Below are 24,250 nucleotides of genomic sequence, written 5' to 3'. Positions count from 1 at the left end.
AAGGACTCTATATGATTAGCCTTACCGGACAACAGGATTTATTCTCTGACATTGTACTGCTTGTAGTGGAAGACAATGGTGAACTTTGCCTATATGTTCATTTCTAGAGTATTTATGTCATTTACAGGGGATTCTGCATCACAAGTTGACCTGGGTGAACAGCAGGTCAGTTTGTTGTAAGCCTCGCACATATTTAAGACAAAATGTGGTTTTGTTTTATCAGTCAACTGTGACTTTATTCTCCAACGAAGTGAAATTTCAAAGAAGATAAAAAATATGTGGCTGAGCAACAGATATTCAGGGTGATTTTCAAAGAAACACACAATCACATTCATCAGTGTATCATTCAAAGGGGAAATAAACTTAATTCAATTTGAAACTCAGCATAACCTACTACACATTATGTTATCTTCAATTAAGTTCCATTCAAGCAAGACATTGTTGAGAATTTGAAGAGAGCTGAACTAAACCAGCACTGTAAAAGGTATAAACTGATCAAACAGACAAAGTTGGATCAAGTCGAGCTTTATTTCTCCTCTGAAAATCACTCTGCCATTTCCTGCTTGCTTCTGCCAGGTTTTGTTTTTGTATCACAGCTCCGGTGTTCAGATTCTAGACAACAGCAGTGTAAATTAAACACAAGGCTTCTGGTCCCTGGTTGGTTGGGTGATGACGACAATGATCCCGAACCTGTTTTCAACTAGTTACTCAAGTATGATTTGCTGATCACCTTTCAGTAGGTATCGCTGACACTTCCTTTGTCTGTGTAAGTGATGACATCAGTAATAAACTATGGTTGTGTAACTAACGCCTTGTGTCTTTTAAGCATCTGTATGGTAACAGTGACTAGTTTTCAGCTCCAGGGATGGCAGTCTGTCAGTCGTTCCAATTATTGGAACTATTGCCATTAAATGTTTTAATGATGGTCCCATTAAGATGAATCCCAATGACTTTGGTGATCCCCTTAATTTTTCCTGTAGATCCCCCAGCTGGTCAAATCATGTAAAACATCTCAGCATTTACTGGATGGACTTTTCATGGTCCCCAGAGGAGTCTCCACAAATTTGGTGATCCCCCATTTTTCCACGTGTCACCATGAAGTTGATATTCGTTCTTTTTAGTTTCTACAACTGAACAAGTGTTTCTACAACTATTGAATGGCTTGCATGAAATTTGCATTACATTTATGTCCCCCTCAGGATGAATAACAACAGCTTTGGTGATCCCTTTTTTCTAGCACCCCCATTGAAAGTCATATTTATAACATTTACAACTATAGAACTTGTGGAAAAGTGCAGAATACAAGTATCTCTTTATATCTTCTACACATGTACATATGCAGTACAATCATAGGGTGATCAGATTGTTAGGCACATCCATATACATTTATTTTCATACTCAATAGTCCTGCCATAAATTCTACCTCTCTGAAGCTTACCATGCTCATGTCTGGAGGATACAGTGTCAGGGAAGTGTTGGTTTAGACTGATTCAGCACCACAATGGACTATGATATGATATGAAAAGCTAAATAAAGTAGCCTTGATAAAAGTATTGCAGGTCAGTTGGATAACATTTGGCTCTGTGTATTAACCAGACTGACAGGTCACTGAACAGTAATAGTCTCAGTGTTTTCACCTTGACTCATCTTGTTAGGGCCACCTACAGCTACAGCTAGATCTCACATTCTTTAGGTCAGTTTGCTGCATTGCTGTTTGTGTGGGATGCATTTTATTAATTTATCCCACATTATGACATCTATAAACTTATATAACTCACTAAGCTTGCTTGCAAATGGAAATATCACAGTGCAGAATTTACCGATCTCTATTTTCCCAGTCAGCTGCAGGAAGTGTTTAAAAGCATCAGATGACTGAATGTGAGTTCAGTCAAGTTCAGTCAGCTACTTGCCTGTCATTTCAGTCTCCCCAATAACTTCAAGGGCCCTTTACACAACTGGTCACGTCAGGGGATGCTGAAGTTATCAAATATACAGGCAAGTTGGTTTTCGTGACTCCAGACATCGCAGTGGGTGAAATCACACAGTGTAGAGAAATGAAGCGGTTTGATGTAAATCAGCAGGCAGAATGGCTGCTTTATTTTGAAATGCACGTCTCTGCGACAGATTTATCCCTGCTTTGTAGCCTCTTTCTAAATTGTTTCAAATGACAGTCTCTTTTTTTCTGCCTCACCCTGCGTTCCACAAGAAGAGTACCATCTGTTATCATCATGTTGACCCATTCTGAGTCCAATCTTTTTTATCTTTGTTAAAATGAAACAATCCTGTGAATAATGACTTTATCTTTTTGTTTTTGTCCTTTGAGGGGAACTAGCACAATATTCTCCAAAATTACAAGTTGATGGCTCCTAACAGAAACACACAAACAACTCAAACGATTTTCTAGCTAGATAGAAGAAAAAGGAGCAGCACCAAGTTTCTTCGCCTGCAGGAGACACCGAAGTGTGAATGTCACTTAAAGCTATTTATCGTCACTTGGTTTCAGCAAAGCACGTGCACTCTCTCTAGCCCAGAGACACTCTGGCAGCCAAGAGTGGCTCCTGAGGAGAAGTATAACCTGAGAAGAGCAACAGCAGGCTGGTCAAGAGGAACTGTGAAGAGGTCAGTGTGTTTACCGGGGAAACTAAAAACTACAACTACAATTCAACCAAACTAACTGATTGAATTACACTCACCTAAATGAATCACTTTTGCTCCTGCAACAGTACATCTTTTTTCTTTTTTTTTCAGCACACACAAGGTAGCATAGATTAGGAGTCCTGTACATACAGACAGTGTGTAACTGAAATGTATGCGTACCACCATTGCAAAGAAAAACAAAGAAGAAAGAAAGGAAGTAATAATTACTTCCACATTCCTTCAGTTTCTAAAGTTTATCCTTTATGTTTCTGTGACTCAGCTGTACAATACCAAGCTGAATAATATGTGTAGTTTGGACTTTTGCAGAAATATGTTTTATTAGCTTTGCTCCAACAGTTATTTATCACTTGCATTATCATTCATACTACTGTTGATGTATGAAAACTTTTTCATGTCCCCTGGCCAAAGCGTATATTTTGTCCAGACTGTACTGGCATTTGTTTTACAATGGTGTTACATCTAGGGGTATATCAAGTGCAACAGCAGAGCTGAGAATCTGACTAGAAATTGCAATGTTTATTGCCCTTGCAACCTGCTGCTGATTCTTAGTGCTATACAGACAGTCCTGCCATAAATAAACATATGATTCACAACACTAGCTGACCTTCAAATTTTGCAATATTGCCCGTAACTCTGTTGTCTAGATGAGAGCTTCTTAAATGTTTTTAGCTGATGACCCCAGTGAGATATTAGCTGTGCTTGCTCTGGGAGACAGGCTTATTAAAAAATTTCATATCCTCGTCATAAAGGGACCCACCAGCATCAAGACTCAATTTGAATCTCTAAGAAGCGTTGCTCCAGATCACTGTTGGAGTTGGATTTTCCATGCTTTTTTGTTGCATTGCTGACACCTCTCAATTCTTAAATGCTTTGTCTCTTTTGGGAAATAACAAGGAAATATGTTTCCACAATAAAAGCAATAGTGTAATCAGGAGGCTTTCTGTTGCAGATGCTTGACAGACACAGAGAAATGAGAGGATTTGAAAAAGGGATATTGCTTTTGTTTCCTCAGGTTTTTAAATGGACCTCGGTTTTTCTTTTGAAACATACCCTCCACGCTTGCTGTAGACACTGTTGCTTGTCTGCGCCTGTCAAACATAGTTACACTGAATGACTCTGTTTCCCAGCCCGCTATCCTTTTCCAAACAGCGAGTCTGAGAAATGTGTTGCATCGAGAACAGAAGCCAAGTGCTGCCTGAAGCGTCTTTCTCATGTTTCACGGGGAGCGAGCGCTTCCTTCAAACATCAAAATTCATTCTTCTTTACTGAAGGCGTCCTTTGGCAAAACGACAAACATTCTCCATGAATCAAAAGGCCGTGACACCGCCGGCCTCTGCGTGTCAAAACAGTTTGACATTTCCAGGGTCAATGCTAGACTCCTGGTTGGTATGTGAGTCGGTTCAGAGGAGTTGGAGGAGTGTCCGGGGGTGGGGGCTGCTGAAAAATAGAGAAAATCTCGCTTTCAAAGCTTTGATTTCTTTCAAGGGATTCAAATGAAGTTAAGGCAGGCATTTCTCTCACTCTCTTCTGTTTTTTTTCTTCTTTTTGCTGCAGTCATTACAAGAGCACATCAAAGGAATCTCCTCCTCTCACCATATGCTGTATAGTTTCATAATCTAATGAGGGTTTTGTAATTACACAGTCCACCAAGGGAATGGAACTCATCGATTCTCTGGGAAAAGAAATTTCATTACACAGACCCACTGTAAACCATTGATGCTATCAACAGCTTTGTACTTTGAGTGTAATTTAATTATTTTACATGACAAAACCACTTGTCAAAATTGCATGATACAGAAAGGATTAGATGTGAATGTAAATCACAATAATATGGAGTCTTCACAACTTCAAATCCCCAGCAAAAATGTTGGCAATGTACGTTTTTCTGCAAACCATGAACATGTTGCAACATTTCCTCACATTCACATTTAGTTTTTATGTAGTGACAACACTGTGCTCGTGGTCTGGTTAGGTTTAAAAATACCCAATTTGTTCATTAAAAATATCCGGTGGTTTCACACTTACAAATGTTAAACGCCTTCTCAAACAGCGGTCTCACTTAAGATATCCAGCAGTTTCACAATTACAAATTTCCTCCATATCTGCTCAAATACATGTAATCTAAACATGGTATGACACATGATGTAGAAATGTTGATATGATACTTAATATAATGTACAATTTTAACAAATCTGTGGTTTTCAGAAACATACAATGCCAACATTTTATTCTGCCGGCTGGGCTGAAACTTTCCAGACTGGGGGAGGGATGTTGAAAAGTGGAAGGGTACCAACATATAGGAGAGCTTTCATCTGATCACATAATTTGTTTTCTCCGTGCGACGCAGTAGTCTGTATGACATTTCAATATATGCATGATACACACCTAATGAATGCTGTTACTATGGATGCACCTCGCATCCATAAACAGGAAATCCTCTGATGCATTCATCAAGTCATCAAATGACAAATGAGACACTCGCTTGAGTGGAATTATTTATACGTTTCTGCAGGTATACGAAAGGCTATTCTTGTTAGAAGTGCTGATTCACAGTAGCCTTCTTACTGCTGTGTGTTGAAACTCTTTTAAGTCGAGCCTGGGAACTCCAGTGTGAAACTTTGCTTTGTCTCAGCTGTGAAAGCTACATCTTCCCCATCGTGACCAGAATGCAAACAGACAGCAGCCTATGAAAACTTATGTCTGAAGTATTTATTCTGTCTGTCCGTCTAATTTTGAACATATGTAACATTGTTTGCGTCTGTGTAGCAGTCATCAAGGATCAAAAGTGGCGTGACACATGTGTCTGTATGTGCAGGTTTAAGTTTTACTTGCAGTAGAAGTTTGATACTGGCAGAGAGAAACATTTGATTGGTTGAGTGAGACAAAAAAACACTGTTTCTCTTGGCTCAGTAATACCAATCCAAAGGACATGTGGTGTGAGACTCACAATAATAAATGTGAATAAGAGAAAGTATATTTTAAGTATTTCTCTTACATTCACTTGACATGTGACATGCATCTCTTATCACGTAAGTGATCTGTTAGACTTCAGCCTAACACTGTTGTTGCAACTCAAACTAACTTCATCTTTTGATTTATCATTCAACATAACGTTATTGTTCAGAACACAAGTTTGATTTAAACACAAGATCCCAGACTGTTCCATAATATGTTGAATCAGTGGTTCCCAAGCCCTATCTGTTTTAGCTTAAATGTAACGTTTTTGTTTTACATTTTTAACACTGTCTTTCTCAGTTACTTACTTAAGTAAGTTTAGTCTCACTTAAGTAACTGCTAACTGCTGCTAACTGTAGCTACCTTTTAGCAGTGCAGCTAGCAGTTCTGACTGGGAGCTCAGGGACCTGGGGAGCGTAAGTGTTAGACCTTTAGACTGGGATGAGCCCTTGCAGATTAACATGCATTCAGTAGATACAACTGCAACACGAGCCATTTATTCACATCATGTAGATAATTGTAGTTAATTTCAACTAAAAATCTTACATATTGCCTCTTTAACATGCTGTTGATTCATTTATTTATTTGGCATATTCCTCACCTGACATTTTCAGTGTTAATTTTAATCTGCCAGACAACTAGACGTGATGCTGCTGCAAATATAAACCCCTGGGTGAGATATGCCTCGTCATGTCTTTATTACTTTATTTTGGTAGTTGTGGTTTTCTGCTTTGTGTTTACCTGGGAGTCCTGACACAAACTTGTCCATGATTTTCTAGCGGTGCAGAATCATGCCTCACTCATCAGGTTTACTGCGCCCCCCCCTGCCTAGGTTCCCCACTTTTGGAAACACTGTCTTGAATCTTCTCATTCCTGTAACACTTTGTATCTGAGCAGTGTGAATGAATATATCTGCTTCCATTGTGTATTTTACATATAATGAAATTGTTATATTACCTTGCAGCTTTGCTAATGAATTGCTTATATAATTTGCCATTCATCTTGCAAATTACTTCAAAATTAGTGCATTTACTTTGTACATTGTAATTACTTCTGACACATGCAGTGGATTCATGTGGGCCTCAGCAGGATTTTTAACTCTTTGAGTTTTTCTAAGACTAAGTGAATAGAGCTTTTAACTTCGATCTCTTCACATCGATTCATGATATTAATTTCGGTCCATTTCCATTTTCTGTGTTATGCACCCATGTCCTAAGATTCCCTTTGTCAGCCTGAGATGGCTTCCATTTTTTATGGTTAATCGAGTTAGAATTCCTGTAAATATTTGGTTGAAAAAAGAATAACGTTCAGACAGAACAGGAAATGGAAAAAGCTAAATCAACACTTTAAATGAATCTGTAATCCACAGTGTAGCAGCGAGTAGAGCCACGCCGCAGCTGTGAGAAGCTGGAATGGAAAATAAAATGTTCAGAATAAATATGAGGCATTACTCTATTTAATCAACAGGTGCTGTAGTTTCATTCAAGCAATGTAATTGGCTCGAGACGTGTTCGCCATACTGGTGATTGCCTCGTACAACGTTGAAAAGAAACTTTATTCAGACCACATGCATTGGTAACTGCTGCATAAACGCTGAAGCCCCACTCGAGGACATTCTTTCCCGTTATTATTGGTGCTACAGTGATGCATCACAGTTGTACCCATTCATGTCCTAAAGACTGCCCTCAGGGGTGTTATCGCTATATTTAGTTATTGGAAATTTGATGAGGAATAGATCCCTAAGCACGTACGCCGGCCAGAGCTGACGTTATGAACGGTATCCGGTCCTTCTCACGCCAATAAAAGTGAGACGTCTCTAATTAGCACCAAGATGGATCACGCCTGTTTTCCCCTGAGCTGTGTGAACCATAGCTCACAGTGTTGGATTACATGTGGATAAGACAAAGGAAGCAGGAGGGATTCATCCTGGTTCTACATATAACACTCTTCTTCCTGTGCGTCTGTGTCAGTGTAAGTACATCCACCACCCTGCAAAACATCTAATGATGACAACCTCTGACCTCACCAACCCCAGGGATTAGCATTAAACAGTTAAAGATTACAACATGGTTCATATCACTCCAATTGGTTATGACCGCCATCATGGCTACAAACACAGGGTCCAAGAGGGCATAGAGTAAATCACACAACAACAGCCTCCATTAAGCTACAATGTCTGAAGTGTGACCTCAAAATAAAAATGCTGCATTCATGTAAGTGGGCTGCTAATTTCCACTCTTCCATTCCATGACCATGGCAACTGTGAGAACCACACTGAGAAAAACATTTGAGAAGTTAATTATACTGTCTTTAAATACAAAGAAATCAGTGAGAAAATGGGCCAATCAACAATGTTTTTATATGTGTTACACTTGCTATATGAAATCATATCATATTGCAAACCATTCCCTTCCTTTTAAGCTACAGCCCTTTTTAAAATAAATGATGAGATGAGTCGGTGGATATTAGCAACCTGTACTGTCTGGTTGAGGTCTATTTGTGCATCTTCAGCAGCAGTAATGTTTTAAAGCACATCAAAGTCATAATCCTTATCATGTTCATCATTTCAATCCTAGTTTTTGATACTATTTAGGCCTGACATTTACTCCACTGTGACTCTTTGCCTCCATGGTTTTGCTGACGTTGAGCAAAAGATTGTTCTCTGTGCACCACTCTGCAAGATTGTTGATTTCCTCCCAGTATGAACTCTAATCGTTGTCTATAATGCCGCCAATCACAGTGATGTCATCTGCATACTTCAAAATAGAGCTCTCTTGATGTCTGGGAGGCGGGGCTCCGGTGTAGAGCACTGACATATAGGAGGTGTGACTGCCAGTCTGTACTTTCTGGGGTCTGTTTGTGAGGAAGTCCAATATCCACTTGCAGAGTGTTGCACTCAATCCCAAGTTGAGTTTTTCAATCAGCTTCATGGGTTAGATTGTGTTGAATGCTGAGCTGAAGTCAACAAACATCACTCTGATGTAGCTGTTCTTATTCTCCAGGCGTGTGAAGACTGAGTGGAGGGCAGTGGATATGGCCTCCTCTGTGAATCTGTTTATTCTGAATGCATCTTGGCTGGCAGGGATGTTGTCTTTAATGTGCTGGAGAACCAGTTTCTCAAAGCACTTCATCAGGTCACATCTTAGGTACAGGGGTGATGGTGGCTGTGTCGAGGCAGGTAGAAACAGTCTCTTGCGAGAGTGAGATGTTAAAAATGTCACTAATAAATAACATCAGCTAGCTGAAGGGACATGTCTTTAGTACACGGCCAGGTATATCATCAGGAGCCTAATTCATATTTGCTTTCAGCAGGATTTTGGAGCATTGAAGAGATCTGCTGTATTTGTACCTGCTCAAAGAGCATTTTCTCCCCCAGTGTTCCATAAAAGATGTTCAGTGTTTCCACCAAGAACAGCAGGAGTTGCCAAACCAACAGAGCTGAACTCTCAAAGATTGTAACTCGTACCACTTCTTAGCCATACCTGACCTCTGACCTGCTGTGTGTCTTTTGTGCATGCAAGACTTTTTAGTGGATTTGAACAGTTCAGCTTGGAGGTTCCCTGACCATACTGTACAAGTAACACTACTGTTCAGTACATCATACTGTGTAATACTGTGTAACAGACATGAGGGCAGAAACTCCGAGGATGTGGCACCATTAATGTTAATTTTATACCACACTGATTCTTATCTGAACCGGTTTTATGAAGAAAAAAAGGTGTCAAAGCTTTGCTCTCAGAAAAGTGAGCGGCTTTGCATTATGCTCCAGTGAGGATTAGCAACCAAATTAAAGAGTCATGGATACAATGAACACCAAGGCATCTGGCGCTGCATAATGTCTGTAGAAATCATTTTCCTCAAAACTGTCTCTTCATTGTCTGCACGCTGACACAAATTCCTGATTCTATTGTTGAGCTAAAAATTGGTTGAAATATTGTAAAAGCAGGGGCAAATGAGATGTTGCTGAGCATTACATCTACTACAACAAAGCAGACAAACGGAAGGAAATGATGATTTGAGTGAGCCGTCAGTGTCGTCAAACTTACCTGCGTGCAGCACGGGAAGGCAAGACAGCTACTAGATAAAGCACAGGCTCTGATTGTCATTCGCGTTTTCCATTGTGTCGACCATCAGTGCTACAATTTTATTATCTGGGCAGCCCTGGGATGAATTTGCTATCATAAAACCAGGTCTGCAACAACAATGGCGCGAGGAGATTGACAATAACCAAATAAGGCGAGTGAGAAAACACAGGCTTTTCATGAAAGCAAGTCATTTCAGTAACTGACAGATTTCTGGTGGCACATCAGAACTGAACGAATGTGTCTTTTGTCAGTTCTGTCAGTGTCTTTGTTTCCTGACAGTGTCTTTATCTGACTGATCCAAACATGTCGTCTAGGTTTGCCTTTGTATTCATCAAGGCCCGGCTGAGATATTTTCTCCCAGTGTGACTAGCTGCTATATATGCCAAGCTACAGAATCATAATAGAGTTTCTCTCTCTATTCCCTCACTGTGACTTTTCTTATTTTACTCATTCAATTATGAAGAATGAAATATGGGATTAGATATTTTCAGGGCTCTTTTTCCTCTCTGCACAATCCATTTTATTCCTCACAATTTCACGCTTTGTGGAATTTTCCAGTCACAAGTTAATTAATCAGGTAGAGACGCTGGGGTTACCGCATCTCGAGCTTAAATGACCCACATTTAGCACAAAGAAACCTCACCCTGATGTATCTGAAGAAGAAGAAAAAAGCAGCACCGCAAGCCCGGGCCTTAGTGTTCAGCAGCAGTGGTCCCTGATTCATCTTCGGGCTGCTTTTAACGAGATAAACCCTCTACTGACAGTGACCTGAGATGAAAGAAAGAGACACAAAGCCGGCGAGAGTTCAGGGAAAGTTCTTCACTGCCCCACCTACCCACCCACTCACCCTGTCTAAACCTCTCTCAACCCCAGCCCTGGTGCTGCTGCTGAGAGATGGGAGGGAAGCGGGGCGGCGGTGGACTAGAAAAGTTCCTTCGCCTCGATTACAACTTTGTGGTTGATCCCACAAGGAGGCCTCGCTAGGTGCTAAAGATGCCGGGATTGACGGCTCTAATCTCGCCGACTCTCTCCGTCTCGCTCGAACTTGGCCTCTTCTTTTGTTCTTTAAGCCCCGGATTCTCTTGTTGCAACAACTCTATTTGGACGCAGGGCTGGTCCCTGCCGAGGGGAGGGGAGAGGATGCTGCTGCAGGAAGCACGGGAGCGTAGCGGAGGTGGAGGCAGCAGAGTTCAACATCCTCTACAGGACAGACTCCTGTGTGTTGACCTGCTGACCCATGTGAATGACTGGGTTTTTGATCAGATATTGTCACTCGACACATGTAAGAAGAAAAAGTACAGTAACGTTTATCTTCAGATGGTGTTATTAAATATATAATTCTCAACAAGTGGTCATTTAGTGGTTCTCTGTCTTGCTGCTTTTCATTCTAGCTGGCTAATCAGGAAATATTTTACACCTGTGTTACAAGCTGAATGCAATCAACTACCTGCAGAGGCAGAACAGGAAAGCAGCAAGGCTCTGGTGGTGCATTAATAACAAGAAATGGTCACCAACTCACTTTTCAGTTTTGAAACATTTTATTAACAGCATGTTGTTTTATTGGAAAGTGTTATGAACGTGTATTCTTGAGGTGATCCTAGAGTCTAAACTGTGGCATGTTTCGTCTCATAACTGGCTTTATTTCATGGCTGAGAGGTGTCACGAGCGGACCCAGCACAATAATGTCACTGCTTGAGTTAAGGCAACTTTATGTAGAAACTTGTGTTTAGTGAAATTTTGCTTCACACAGCTGAGCTCAGTAACAGCACGCCAAGCTAACGTAGCCTGAACCAGAGACAATAACACCTGGCTGTAACATGCTACCAACTAAACCTCTGTCAAAATGGGCTGACGTGCCTATTGAGCCAAAAACGTGTGAGTTGCCAACTTTGCCAACACAGCAAAACATCAACAAGTTCAACAAAACAAGTCATACATACTTGTATGACGAAGCAAGCCAACTAATATTACTTACTTGTCAACTACAGGATGCTTTCAGGAACACTCGGTAAATCAAGGCGTCATGCACTGTGATCCTACCCTCTCACTGAAGTTACATAGTGCAGAAACAAGTGACAGGGGGGCGGGGGGCTGAGATAGAGACACCATTCAGCCAATTACAAGACACTGAACCATCAACATGATTTTGAAGCTGTTATTCTGAGGTAGAAAAAAGTTACATAATGTTGCTTTAATGCCACATTGACATCATATGGGATGGGTGATTGTGATTTGCAAGCGTTCATGTCATCAGACAACTCATAACAGTTGCGTGAATGCAGAGCTGGTCATGTGAGGGTTATGTGTGGCACCTCTGTATTAGAAAGCACTGAGTCACTTATATAAAAAATCTGAGGTGCCCATCCATGAATGTTAACATGAACACTGTTAATATTTAATATTTCATGATCGTTGCGTAAAACCTTGAGCCAGAAATAGCTTTTTGCTGAAGTAGCCTCACACCAAATGTAGGTCCAGCTCAGTGTTTGTCAACAGACATCAATTGAGAATCATATTAGGCAAAAAAAAGGTCAATTGATAACTTTTTCACTGAGACATTAACCTATAAATTAAAAGTTATGGTTGTATCTTAAATAGTAAATTTCTGCTGAGCCTTGAAAGCAAAATAGCCAAAGAAAAGTCTTACTTAAAGTAAAGATAGCATGTTGAAAGTCACCCATACTAATAGTACTTGAATAAAAGTCTTAAAGTATCTGATATTAAAAGTACTTTATTCTCAAAATTACAAATAAAACGTATGTATTACAGTATACTATGGATGGACTGATTATTAACTTGGCTGATGACCAATTTCCATGTTCAGCTTTTTTTCTGATCATCAGAATCTGTGTTTTTTTAATCCAATACCGATCAATAAAATAGTTTAAAAATGTGTTACTTTGGCTCTGATGCAGCATGCAAGTTTTAAAGTAACTAGTAACTAATGTCATCAAATCAATGTAGTGGAGTAAAAAGTACAATATTTCCCATCATAATGTAGTGGAGTAGAAGAATAAAGTAGCAGAAAATGGGAATAATCAAGTAAAGTACAAGTACCCCAAAACTGTACCTCAGTACAGTACTTGATATGTACTTAGTTATATTCCATCAGTGAGTGAGGCTCACATCAGACTTAATTCCAATGAAAAATTAAGGATTTTAAAACTCTGTCCACCACATGTACTCATGGGATTCTGCCAAAGAACATGTAACTACATACATCGCTTTCATGAATTAGACACAATTAATTTGAAGAGCTGCACTGATGTCAGCCTGAATATGCTCTCCAGTGAAACCATGTTTGCTATTAGTTATACTGCATAACATGGCAGCACCTCATTAACAGCCTTTGACGAGTTGGATAACAGGGTTGCTAATGAAAATGTCCCCTGCTGCTCGAATCAACATATGGGGGAATGACAGTAAATCTCACATCCCCCCCAGACTAACCCTTTGTTCGCGGTCTATTCATGAGTGTGTGAAGCTTTATTAGAGGCTCAGCTCTCCAGCACGGATTCGGCTCTCTCCAGCAGAAAGCCTGTTTGTTTTGCAGACCTTGGCGAGCAACGAAGCTGAAGTGGACACCGGGCTGCTACTGTGATGCATTAATGACCGCTCATTTCCGTGGAGCGCCGGCTCCCTTACTGAGAGCTCTGCATGGTAAGCACCTGTAGGCATCAACAGAATGACAGGATATCCCCTCATCTACGCAAACACCGGCAGACACAGCAGCAGCACGGCCGAAGGCAGAAAACCACATTCAGCCGCTGAAACTGCCCCACATGGTTAACCCTCTCCACATTGCCAAAGCCAAGCTCGCCAGGATGTGTCCTGTCTATCATAATAATGACCGAACCCATGGAAAATGCAAGAATTCTCCAGCTACTCCTCTACATGTTTTGGATCTGCGCTGCATGCAGTCTGGGAAGCAGTGTTCAGATCCCTGACCAGAGGACATGCAATGACAAACCTGCTTATGTTTGGGACAGCCGAGCGACTGTTGGTCAAATTATATGTAAACGGTTGTAGCAAGGCTGACCCAAGTGACCTCCACATGTTACACTAATGAGGGTATTAGCTTTCTATACTGTGATATTGCGTAACTATCGTTCTTGTTTGGTATATATACTGTTTATATTGTTCTTACTGCCTTTTTTTTACTTATATTTTGGATATTTTCTACTTATTTATTATTACTGTTTTTAAATTGATGCTCTTTATGTTTGCTATTTCCCCATTGGGGGACTAATAAAGGATAAAATACTTTCCCCATATTGGTGGTAATAAGAACAAATGTGACAAGTTGTAGCTTCCGTTCATGACTTCTTCACAACTTCTAGCACAGAGTGACATCTATCTGATGTCACTCAGGCACCAACGTTCATTGATGAGGTGATGCTTTAAAGTTTATTCCCCTTAAATTTAGTCTGGTTCGCCGACTTCCCTATCCTGGATGTAGCAGCGGCAGCCTACTGAAAAGCACTGTTAGCTTGAGTGAACTTCCGGAGTTCTCTGGATTTTATCATTGTTGGAAACATTTGGGATAATGTATACACAACTCAACAAAAATTAAACAAAGGTCTAGTCCTTTCTAGAAATGTCAATGCAGAATTAAGACATATTCTACTTTTAAACTCAAATTCTGTTCTATAACCTGTAGTTTGGTCTGCTCTGTATGTTTGTCCCTGACTGGTTTTCAACCTCACTAGCAGCATGGCTCAAGGGACCGTCATCAGTCATCAATCATCAATCATCAATCTACATTTCAAAATTCTACATTTTTACAACTACAGGCTGGATTGCCATGAAATTTAGTGAAGACATTCATACTCCCTCCAGGACCAATTATAACAGCTGTAGTGATGCCTTCTTTAGAGCGATCATCCAAATTTAATTTATCTGATACTTTATGACCAAATACATACAAGAAACCAATAACATTCCCGTCAGCCTCAGTTATATTGAATTTTGTACTGATATGGAAATATTAGCATGCTAACACCATTAACCAAGATGGGGAAAATGGTAAACAAAACATTGAGTCAATGTAAGCATGTTAGCATGCTGATGTTAGCATTTAGCTCAAACTACAACTAACCCATGCCAAAAAAATTTCACAGAGCTGCTAGCATGGCTGTAGCCCCTTACAGAGTTAACTATAAGCAGCAATAGCCTTTATTGCACCTTTATGAATAAACCTGAAAATACAAATACAAAGGCAGAAAACAAAGCAGGAGAAATCCAAGAAACAAAAGCACAACAAAGTACAAACCAGAAATGACACGAAGAATCAGGAACCAAAAGCTGGAAACACACAACAGGAAGATGGGGAAGGGAGACGCAGGAACACAGGGGCAAAACATAACAGATGAACTGACAGAGAGAGAGTGAGGGGAAGACAAGGACACGAATACACAAGGAGTGATTAAATAATAAAACAAAGGTGAAAAGGGCGGGAAAACAGACAAAGGGAGGAAATGAGGTAAAACATGACACATCAGGACAAAACTTTATATAAAACAGGAAATAACAAAACCAAGAACTCAAACCATGAAAGATTGCCATCTCGTCATCTCATTTCTATTTAAAGCCTTTATCGGCCAATACCAATGACGTGCCGATAATGTTGCGCATCCCTGATACGTACGTAAGAAGTAAAGTCATGATTAGTTATTGGTTATATGCCATTTGACGTTGTAGTCTGTCAGAGAGTGTTCTTGAGGAAGTGGTCAGTATGCAGATTCACAGATGTCTAATCATTAGTCATGGGCTCGTTATCATATCGAGCAGCCTGTTAGTCTCTCACTATCTACTGATTTAGAAATATTCAGGAACTATTTGCTATTTATTCATCAATTTGCAGTAAGTTACTGGCTGCATGATTGTATAACTTCAGCGTCCACTCTGTGAACAATGACCCAGACCTTTATTTAGTCATCACCAGTTTAGTTCCTGATGATTTGTGCTGGGCTATCCAAACTTCCTGGACCTTTCCACAAGAATGAAAAGGAAGGATTGCTGTATTGGCTCGCAGGCTGAAGCTGGATGATGGCGTCTGAGGGAGCAGATGCCACGGTAAATTGAGAGCCTCTCTCATCTCAGCAGCGCTCTCAGTGAAAACCAGAAGGCATGCTCGGTCTTCCCCTCCTCAGCACTTTGGAGGGAGGAAGGAACGGAGCCCGCTGCTGGCTGGAGATGACTGTCGGATCACGGCTGGAAGTGTCAGTGCAGCGGTGCTGAGTATGTGATCTGTGTGATTGCGCCAGGCAACAGGAACTGTCTGGCCAAAGTCACAGATGGCGCTCGGAGCCGTTGGCGCTCGGCAGTCGCAGAGGCTCAGGAAGCTCTCAGCTCCATTGCTGTCTTTATTGTGGTTAAAAGTAGAAGCAGACAGCAGCAGTGTAACACACCATACATCAAGGGCCAGGTACTTCAAAGCTGCCTTTAAAGTTAGTTTGTTTTCTTCTGAATTTTTATGCCGCCATCTTGGCCAGGTTTACCATCCAAACCTCAGTGGAACTAACCTGACATCACATAAAGGTTGAATCATATCAAATGCTAGATGTTTGTTTTTATGTTGTTTTTGTTAACAGGCGAGCAGATTTTATTTTTTATTTTTTGATTATATGTGATGAAGGGTGTCATGAAGCATTATCACCAGACTGCAGTTCCTCTCAGCTCTACTGAGCGTATGTTTTATCATCTCTCAGTTCATAGTTTTGCTTTTACTTCCCGGAAACAGAGCGTTTGTGTTTGTCTTTCCACTGTCATCAATCTCATTTTCAACTAGCAGCTGTTTTATGCTAAAATACTAAAGCTGATCATATGCTGCCTGCCCAGCACCAAATCACAGACAAAGTCAGTGACTAGCGGTTGAACAGTGCGTGATTCAACGTCACCACCACTAAACTTACTACTACACTATAAATTGTAGGCAATCAATTGTAATTGATCAATCTTTCCGTTGTAAAGTTAGAGTTAGAATAGTTTGCAACTAAAGTCAGCCTGTGAAGACGGACTAGTGAGTAGATGAGTCTCCGTGTTTGGCATGATGACGTTTAATGTCCCTGACAACCTCTGTAGTCTCATTTAGCCACTTGTTAGCAACCACTTTTTTAGCGACATGTAAAGGCTGTGTAATGTATGTTGTCGAACAAAAGCTGATATCCATTGACTTAAAGACAAGGGAACCACAGTCGCTAATATGCTAACTTATTTTCGGGTAGGACTTATTCCTGCGGCACTCCATTTATTAAGCTATGGCTCATTACAATTAACGGGATAAACATTCAAATACTGGCCCTAAATAAAGTGCGAGGCTGATTCTAACTCTTTTTGGCTTATTGAACAAATCACAATACCGTCGCACATACAACAACAATAACTTTAGACAACTGCCGATTGATTTGCATTGTGGAGTCACGCCAACATTTTTTATTTTTGTGGTAATTTTCAGCCGATAAAGATAAATAGTTAGAGTGTTTCGTAAACCAAATCTACCCAGTAGCGACATCACATCGCCAGTCGAATAAACTGATGGTTTGGGGGGAAACTCCAGTCATTTTCTTTAGTCTGTGGCCCAACAGGTAAATTAGAACATTGGTGAAAATGTTGTTATTAATAAGATACTACACCATCAAACGTTTTGAAATAACATCATGAAAAAAGGAAATTAAATTGTGTGGAAGCTACAGTATATAAAGCAGGGGTTTACTACCTGGAATATATTGGAAACAAACACTGTGATTGGTTCTTTAAATATATGGCTTGCTAGTGCACTGCTAGCTAATAGTTGCAGTTTGGTACAGAATGCATCAGTGGACTGAAGTGCTTCTAGTCTGTGGAAATGCAAATCCATAAATAGGTCGACACAAACACAACTTGGTTAGGTTCAGGGAAACATCATGGTTTGATTTGAATCACTACCTCACTGAGGCTAGGGGACCTTTGTTGTCATGGTTACAATGATAAAAAACTTGGGAAAGAAACCAACACTGACTGATGAAAAGCAGTCTCGTGTATTAAACTCCACCTCTTTAATAACGTCTCACTACTTCCTCCTTTGTGAAGACAAGACTTATAAATTCCCGCGACTGCTCGAGGGCTCTGCTGAAACAAGTGACGCTGTCTTTTATTCTAATGAAGAGTCTCTATGATCCAGATGTCCATGATTTGAATTTCCTATCTTGCTTCTGTTATTAGTATCATTATGCATAATCACCTATTTTATTTAAAATAAGAAAATATAACGAAAGTCAGTGAGAAAAGGCCCCTGATGGATTTTTCTGAGCCCTCTGACTCTACAAGCTCCTCTGGTGTGTGTTCAAAAGGATGCCACGTGATTGCATGTTCCCAAAACAGATGAAAAGGACGAAAGCAAATCAAACGCTTGTAATTTCATGAATGTTCTGGAGGCAGCGACGGCTTTTCCGTCCTCTCGCTGTCGTCATGATCTCTGTGTCTCGGGGGGATTTTCCTTGTCTCTTTATCATATACACTGCCACTGCTAGGGACAGGGAGTCAAGAAGGTTCAATAGGGATGGTGGCACCTCGTGCAAAGCAATTATACACGGGCTCCGAAGCCTTCATTTCTGTGCCCGAGCTTTGAATGGTTTTGATATTCCATGATGAATTACCACAACCAAATGAGAAGGAGAGAGACAGGGGGGAGAGCAAGAAAGCGAGAGAGCGAGAGACTGAAGAGAAAAATCCAGGAGGAATTCTTTGCCTTAACTCCCTCGGGGCGCTCAGTGTGTTGGTGGAGTACTGTACGTTTCTCTGGCAAGCGTATCTCCTCTTTTCCGCCCACGCCAGTCTCTCAAACCGAGTCCCAGCGGAGGAGTTCCTTCATCCAGCCCGAGTGTGCGTGCTCTCGTGTTGCACACCTCCTCTTAATTAAACAATGACAGGCATTGAAAACGTTGTTTGACAGAAAGTGTGGAAATTAACTTGGTGAGAAGGAAAGAAAGAAAGTCGACTAATCTCACAGGATGTCTGTTCGTTAAAGGGGTAGTTCACCAATGGAAAGATCTATTCATAGAACTGAGCTGTCTATGCAGCAGAGAGACAATATCTTTAAGATATTTATGTGGTGCTACATGACCAGAGAAGACACAGAAAATATATTCTTTTCCTCAAACAGTAGGAAACCTACAACAACCAGAATGCACCGGGCCACTAACCGCTCATGGGGTTGCATGCCAGTGGGTGACATAAGAGACATTATAGAGAAACATACAAGCACTTTGAATAGAAAAGTCCATAACATGAGAGATGGCGTTTGTTTGACACATATCCTGTTCCCTTCCCCCAGAAAGCCAATCGTGCGCTAAATCACAGCTGAACCAGGAGAGATATCAGCCAATCGTGTTGTTGCACCGACACAAGCGCACAGTTGAGATTCACGACAGTTTCAACCGATGTGGTGCAGCTGCAGACGGACTTATGATAAGCATGGAAGAGGAGGAGATCACGCTAATGCACAGCATTACCAAGAAAGGTTTCATTGTTTTGGCGGGATGAGCTGATGCTGTCACTCTGTATTGACCCGTAAAGGAAGTTGGTGTCGCGAATCTGTGTATATGTCACCAAACTTTTTAAGTGTTTTTCATCAAGTTTGACTGGTGATTCTCTACAAGCAGTTTTTGTGACCCAGTGACCACTGAAGGTTCATTCAGACAGGGGCATGGCCTTGTTAGCCCAAAATAACTGCCCTTGGATGTTACCAAGATGGCTGCTGAGTGGCGAGACTTGTCTATAAGGACTTTGGTGACGTACAGCGTGTTGAGCCATGCTTAGTTTTGAATTGTCTGTCAGCCTGGTCACAAAGTTACGAACAAATAAATTACAGCTTAATACTATAGTGAAAAACGTTTCTGAAAACATTTGAGGCAAGAAATAAGCAATGCAGTCATAGAATCATCATTCATATTTGATCAACACTGCCTAGTTTCACAGTCCGATCAGAGTTCTGCTGACCACCCAGCTCACGGGGAGGAGGGTATACAAAAGATGTACGGTCTATAGTTGGAACCACAGCTAAAATTTGCAGAGTGACGCAAATGAGTTAGAAGCTCTGAGTGCAGGCAACATGGAGGGAATTTAAACACTGTTCAGCGGCAGATACCACCCGTATTGTAATGATACAAAGCTGGTTAAAAATCTGCAAAGTTTTGCATTAGGCGAGAAAAGTTGGACGTAGCTCATCGTCGCCTCTTGTTGGTTTGAGTATTGCTTTAACTATATTTAATGTGAGTACTGGACATCATTTCATTTGATCATGGTGTCGTTGCATTAGCGCCTGTGTACCCAGGATCCTTTTGTCTATACGTACCACACGCAGACAACTGTACCATTCCAGTAAGAATCTTCTTTAGAAAAGACAAATAATCAGAATTATCAGGTTCAGTTTCGCTGTGCATTTCTTCGGCCCAACACTCAGTACATCTACATGCACAGATACTGTATATACTGATTGGCAGCTGTAATCTGCTTAAGGCGATGATTTGTTTACAGTGTTTGAAGACTGCACAGTTCAAAGTAATGTGATTTTCCAAATGAATAAATGAACCATTTATTAGTGAGATGATGTAATCGTCGTTCTAGCACAGAGTGGTTGGTGCCATGTGGTTAGCTTGTAAATTAATCACCCAGATTGCTTTGTCTCGTGATGACACTCCGCTTGGGAAAGTGAGCCAAGGCATTCATTGTAGAAAGATTGGAAAGAATGAGTAGAAATCTAACTTTAACTGATAACTGATTGACATGATTTAATTGACATGGATACTTAGATACTACCATTAGTACTCTTTGAACGCATTATTTTAATTGGACTGTAATATCTAACGAAGCCCAATTTTTTGCAAACTTTTTCTGGCATATGCTTTTTAAGTGTTGCTCCCCAGAGGTGGTGAGAATCACTCTGTGTGAGATCTAGAGCCGTGATGGGCTGCGTACAAGAAAAACAACATGACTACCACTTCAGAAGGACACTAGAGTGTTGAGAGTTATCTCGATATATGTGCACAGGTAGTTGGCAACCTGTGCAAAGGCAACACTTAAGGTTTTCGGCTGCATGTGAAAATGAAGTGTGTGCTGTATATTTAAGTGCAGAGACTTGCATGGTTGGAGTCTCCATTGGTTGCCTGGCAACCTAAGAGAGGCAATAAGACCTCTGGGAAGTCGGTGTGCCTGGCCACCCAGAAAAGTTACCTTCACAGAGGTACAACCACAATTAGACAGTTTTATATTTCGGTTTGTGAGTCGATGAATCAAATGAGACGAAGTGTATTTTTTAACTTTGGACCTCAATGCCAATGTTAAATAAATGTAGTTCAGATATCAGCTCTGACTGCCCAGGAACCACCAATTTAAGACTTTTAGTCCTCAGGCCCGGATGGTCAGGAACAGCAGGAGAGTTCCCTGTGGCCTGGCTGGCTGATTGGCCCAGTGTGTCAGGCCAGAATGCAAAATGAATAGGGAGAATCAAAGGGAAAAAAACAGCGTTTGGTTCAGTGTGTGCATGAGGCCGAGCAGTGAGGAGAAAAATTGGACAGTGCAGGAAAATGGAAGAAGGAGAGATGGAGGAAAAGTAGAGGGCATTAAAAAGAGCAGACCTCTGCACATCATATCGTCATGAATAAATGTCCTGATGTAAAAAAAAAAGTGTTAACAAGGAAAAAATATTGCAAATACAGACTTGTATATTCCTTTCTGGCAGGTGGAAGTAAATCAATTATTATTAGTTCATTAATTGCACTAATTATGGAAGTGCAACTGACTATAGAAGCTAAAGACACTCATGCACCATACTGAAATATGCGCAATACGTGTCATATTATGTTCACATTACATGTTTATGACTTAACCTTCATATCTCTGGTGGAGCTACAAGAAGGTTGCTAAGCCACTGACTGCAGTTCAGGACTGTGTTGTGTCAAAGTGTGTCAAGTGTCAAACCACTGGATGTTTTTGAAAAGACATTGAGACAGCTGTTTGTTTTTTTCCTGAACCTAACCAAGTAGTTTTTGTGCCTAAACCTAACCGGACCATTAGCACAGCATTGTCTTAACATAAAATAGAAAATCGAACCTTCCAACACATCCGTGGTTTGCAGAAATGTGCATTGCCAACATTTATTCTGGCAGGTGGTTCGGTTTGTTGTATGTTGTAATAACTCTTAAAGATATACAGAAAAAGTATTATAACAAAACAGACACAACTTACAGTTGGGTCAAAAAGTCTGGGTCATCAGGTTTTGCACAAACTTGTAGAGTCCATGCCAGGTCGAGTGCATGCTGTCATGAAGGTGAAAGGAAACACTCAGTACTATAAATAAGTAAGATATTCTGAGATTCATGCACATTTTTCAAAGATTTAACCTCAATTTGTTAAGTTTATATTACAATTAGTAATGAAAAATAGCATTACATTCGAAACAAATGCTAAAATAAAATATTTTGACAATTCTGTTTTGAATGTGTGGAGATTGGCTTGACTGGCCTTCTCGTCATTATCCTTCTATATTGACCTGACTATCTCAGTGATGAGCTTTCTTAAAATAAAGAATCAGTCAATTATTAGTGTAGAAAACATATTCTGTGTCTCTTTTCCGTCTCACCTCCTCCAAGGAAGTTATGTTTTTGCGCGTGTCCATTACATGGTTGGTTTGTGAGCAGGATTACAGAAAAACTACTGAATGGATTTCCACAAAACTTGGTTGGAGGATGGGTCACAGACCAGAATAGACCCAATTAACTTTTGGTGTGGATCCAGATAAAGGGACAAATCCAGATTTTTTTTCTAACTTTCTTTTACATTGCGAGCATTATTCAACATTTTCGTTAATTTCCCAGTGATTAACTTAAGCATCCTAATGAAAATCAGGCGTATTAAGGCAGCTGGTATTTATGAGTGAGAACAATTGGATGCGGATGCAAATAAAAATCTGGATCTAGCAGATGTAGGTAGGTAGATAGGTTGATATTGTACGTGGCTTGCTGAATTAAAGGGGACTGTTGGGCCTTGGCGGAGATATGTGCTCTGCTGAGTGCCAGTCTAGTTTCCATTTGGTGTCAACTTTCCCTTGAATTGCCCTGCAGGTAGAAAACTCCAGCTGTAAAAATCTTGTTGGCGTGTAGAAAAGTCTTTGTGATGCAGGCTGAAGTTCAGACCCTGTTACAGCTCACAGAGTTCGGTTGTAACGAGGTGGAGCGCTTCACAGATTCTGGCCGACATCTTTGCAAATGTGATTTATGCTTACGGCGCGGCGAGGAGCTCAAATCTTTAATTACCGTGCAAATTACTGGCCACTGTAATTCATCAGTACACAACCACCAGAACCTCATTTCCACACTAATTTAATGAATAATTACCTTCTTGGAAAACTTGCCTCTTCGAGTATAATGGCAAAGGCCTCGGAGGATACGGCTACTAATGTGGGGCCCAGTTCAACCGGAGCTACCAACTGCTACCTGTTTTTAATGAAACTTGTGACGGCGTTGTGAGGATGAAGTGGCTTTAATTGCATTGACGTCCACATCTTCATGCTGCGGGGAATTCAGCAATTGTAAAACAGGTTGTCTGGGAACTCTGGTGCTTTTATTCTCCAATAGTGGATGAAGGAGACTCATTGACCGTCTACCTTAATTTGTTCCCAGCTTGAGAGAGGCCAGCGACCACAAACTCCCATTAGTATTTGGAAAATAAAGCTTAGCACACGTATTACTGTAGCTCATTAAGATGAATTCTTTCCTGTGCATGAGTTTTTTTTACAGACAGAGAAATCAGATTCTGTCACATATTGCAGAGGAAACTTTCAGAGCTGCACAAGATTAATATTTAAAAAAATTTTTATTATTATTATTTTTTTCAACTAAAAGTGTATTTTTTTTTATCATATATTATCATATCATGCCTTAATCTTGGTGAATATTTCACTCTGATTGTGAAAAACATGTTTCTTACAGTCAGAAAACTGAGATCTAATCTTGCTGTGTAGACATGTTCTGTTAAAGTACGATTACTGATTACAACCTCAAAATCTATTTCTTTACCCACAGAGACCCCAAAACATAAATCCAATCCCTTCTCTATCGATTCAGCCTTCATGTTAACTGTACTTTGTTCAACAGAATGAGAGGAATCCCAAGAAAGGCTGGTACAAACGCGCTGACCTTCACCCGCTCCAAAAACACAAGATCCTGGAACCGTGGACTCGTATCCAATCAATTACTCAGTGGCTTAATTGATTTGCAAAGGTAATCACTGGGCACACATCCACCAGGGCGAAGTATTTGATGTTTTAATAAATGGTTTAACAGCAGAACTGGATGACCGGATCGATTCAGCCTCTGCAACCTTGATTATAGCACGAGTTGGGGGAGAAACAGCAGTGTAGCAGCGGGACGAGCCATGCGATGCGATTGGTTGGACCTACCTTTATTATTTACACTGGAGTGTTGCACAGCAGCGTGGTAAAGATCAAAGCTGACCACATTACTCAATTTCCTCTTACAGGAAGGAAACTGAGACCAGACGCTTACCGTAGATCC

The sequence above is a fragment of the Pagrus major genome, chromosome 14 (assembly GCF_040436345.1).
Source record: "Pagrus major chromosome 14, Pma_NU_1.0".
Classification (NCBI taxonomy): domain Eukaryota; kingdom Metazoa; phylum Chordata; class Actinopteri; order Spariformes; family Sparidae; genus Pagrus; species Pagrus major.
Note: the sequence above shows the minus strand (reverse complement) of the source record.